This window comes from Aedes albopictus, chromosome 3, assembly GCF_035046485.1.
Source record: "Aedes albopictus strain Foshan chromosome 3, AalbF5, whole genome shotgun sequence".
Classification (NCBI taxonomy): domain Eukaryota; kingdom Metazoa; phylum Arthropoda; class Insecta; order Diptera; family Culicidae; genus Aedes; species Aedes albopictus.
The window spans coordinates 390,205,898-390,209,054 of record NC_085138.1 but is presented as its reverse complement, the minus strand read 5'-3'; the positions used below and the strand labels follow the sequence as shown (position 1 = coordinate 390,209,054).

The following is a 3,157-nucleotide window of genomic DNA, read 5'->3' as shown; positions in this document are numbered from 1 at the left end:
CCTGACTGCATTTCTATCGAACCCTGTCAACTTTCTAATTAGAAGCTTTTGGAAATCTGTATTTCTACCGGAATACAGACTAGATTCGTGACAGACTGGATTTCTTTCGACATTCTGACTAGATTACCCTGGAAGTGAGACTGGATTCTTGTTAACATTCTGACTGGACACTTGTCAGAATCCTGAATTCCTGTTGGAACGCTAACTGGATGCTGGTCGGAATCTAATTGATTGCAATCGATTCCAGTCAAAATTCTGACTAAAATCTGACCGGATCCCTGGCTCTATTTCAGTCGGATCATCCTGACCGGATGACCAGGATTATCTCTCGGAATTGTGAATTGATTTGAAAACTCTAACTGGAATCTTGTAAAAATGTTGGCTTTATTTCTGCCAGAATCCTGAATAGATTCTTGTCGGACAGGATTTGTCTCGATATTCTAAATAGATTACCCTACAATTGAGACTGAATTCTATACAACATTCTAACTGGATACTTGTCGGAATCTCGAATCCCTGTTGTAACCCTAACTGGATGCTGGTACACAGCTACTTTAATTTACCGAAGTCGGTAAAATTTTACTGGGTTTTTGAACTGCTGAATACCCAGTAAAGCTCAATGTATCTTTTAGTGTTACCGACTTTCCAGTAAAAGCAAATTGTCAAAAATAACTGATCAGTCGGTAAAATTTTGGTTTGTTTACGAGATGAAAATAACTGTGCTACTCAGTATTTGTTTAAATATTTCCACTCGGCTTTTTTACCGACTGATCAGTTTTGATTTCTTATTAATAGACCCGACCAATAAAATGCAATTTTCTTTCAAAATATGACGAGATAATAAAAATCACATTTGACTTTATTTGGAATTTGGAAGAAGTTGATGATTTATTTGTGAAATCTTATAGCTGGAATGTAGATTGAATTCAATGAAATAAAACATTAGTGGTGATATTGATAAAACCTGGTTCCTGCCTTGGTCCCAGCAATTGGAGTATCCCTTAAGCGAGCCTGAGGCAAATCGTCTACAAGAAATCATTCCAGTCTCCGCAAAAATTTCTCGCCTGTTGTGCTAATGTTTCCCACGTTCATCAAAATGGCTTTGATGAACATGAAAAACTGCTTGTCACTAGGTCGGCAATCAATGTTGAATACCAGCCACGATTGACAAAGCACCTCGAAGCAGTGCAGCAAGTCCTTGTTGATGTTAATTGTGATACCCCTCCACGAAATAACTCCTTCGGCACGATCTTCTGGAAACTGTCCTCGCAAATAGAGTACAGGATAGTCTTGACTGTCTGCCGGAAGCGGGTCATCCACCTGTAAAGTAACAAGAAGTTAAGATTCTGCCTTATAATTGCGAAAAAATATTATTACATTCAATCATTCGACAATTCCTGCTAGGGGATTATCGTTTGAGCTGTTTGCATCAGTCCTTGTGCGTTTTTTTCCTCGGCTTGGATTCTTCATCCGAATGATTCCCAGGGTTCTTACAGTTTCTGCAAAAAAAAACAATTTTAGCGATATTTCCAGCAATAACTAATAGATATTCTTACGATTTACAATATGCCGCAATTCGTCTGGGTAGGCCAACAAAACCTTTCTGGTCCATTCTTGGAAGTCAGCATCAAGACATCGTGCTTGAGGATGTAGTTTTTGGAAATCAAGCGAAAGCTGAAAATAGAGACAACAAATTGATAAACTTCATAAACATCACATGATACAGGCCGGACTCTATTATCCGGAGTTGGGTTCTGAAGCTCCCCCAGAACGGAATGCTATATAAAGCTGAATTTTGGACATTTTATCAAGCCAACCTTGATTAGCAATCTGTCAAAATTTCAGCTTTGTAGAGCGTTCCGCTCCTCAGATATACTTTTGGAAAGCTTCAGAATCTGACTCCGGATAATCGAGTCCGACCTGTAATACTTTATCAATTCATCTCTCATAGCATTAATAGGGTGACTTTGGGTATTTTGAGCAGATTTGTTCTTTTCATCATGAGGTGTTTTTGTTGGCAAAATTGCTTGAAACTTTGTCGTATAATTCAGTTTGGTTGGGAAAGCACTGAGGCCAACTAGGAGTTCAACACATCCGACGAAACACCCCATGATAAAGAGAACAAAACTGCCGAAAGTAGCATAATTTGGACCTTAGATAATAGTGTGCATATCCCAAATGGACTGATCCACCGATGAACCGAATTCGCTTGGGCCGAGAATTTTGGCACTAAAGTGGGACAGTTTCCAATCAGAATTGGTCGGCCCCGCTCTAATGTTGATATTCTCGAACCGAGTTAATTCGGTTCATCGGTAGATTAGTCCATAGTAACAGTTTTATATGAATGGCACCTGATTAAAACAACTCTTACCAAATGACCATCAAACGCCGACGCCACCGGATTCTCGTTCATGAATACGTGAAAACTCCCATTCTTTCGGAACCGTGCACGATCTTCAAAGGTTTGCTGCCACAATTCTTCTGCTCGTATACGGGTGTTGGGGCCAGGACATAGAAACTTGAGTTCGGCGATCTAAAAACAAACGATGTTTATCTTAACTCTTAACGCTTATCAGGTATGTTTTTACCATTTCCTCGATGTTTTCATTGTGCTGCAGACTTTCATCGTGGGGAGAAGGCTCTTCGGGTGCCAAATCAGCTTTCTTAGTCCTGAGAATCTTCCTATCGGATGACTTGCGAACAAGGTACTCCAAATGATACTGCAACCGTCCACTGTGGCGATGCTTTCCTCGAGCATGTGGGTAGAACCACAACGCTTGTGGCACATCTCGTGTGCTTGAGCGTAGCACTGGATAGGATTCCACCAGAGAAATCGCCAACATGTTCTTGTGAAATGCTGAGGGTCGCCTGTAAGAAGTGAAATAAATATTTTTTAACCAATTTGCGATTTGAGAACTAACAAAATCTATTATGTACTACAGGTGGAAACAAGGATGGGAACACGCACTTGCAAAGAGTTACATTCACTTGCAATTTTCTCAGCTCAGAAGCGTGCAATCAAAAAACGATGTATGGACGACTTTTGCCTTTCGATTTTGTCTAAAAATTTGCCGAATAGAGTAGGGGTTGCACACGCATACCGAAGTCGAGAGGGAGCTGCGAAGACAACTCTCCACGAGGTGAATGTAAATTACAC

At 40.4% G+C, this 3,157-nt stretch overlaps 1 long non-coding RNA gene across 2 annotated transcripts; it reads right to left on the bottom strand.

Annotated features, from left to right (window-relative positions):
• Nucleotides 1-550: 550 nt before the first annotated feature.
• Nucleotides 551-2,918, bottom strand: LOC115268139 (uncharacterized). 2 transcript variants are annotated; one of them, XR_009999330.1, is made up of 4 exons: nucleotides 2,372-2,918; nucleotides 1,557-1,674; nucleotides 1,378-1,499; nucleotides 551-1,320 (listed from the first exon to the last, which is right to left on the bottom strand). It is a non-coding gene; the product is annotated as an uncharacterized LOC115268139 (long non-coding RNA). The 2 variants fall into 2 exon arrangements; XR_009999329.1 differs by having other exon boundaries at nucleotides 1,557-2,918.
• Nucleotides 2,919-3,157: the final 239 nt, after the last annotated feature.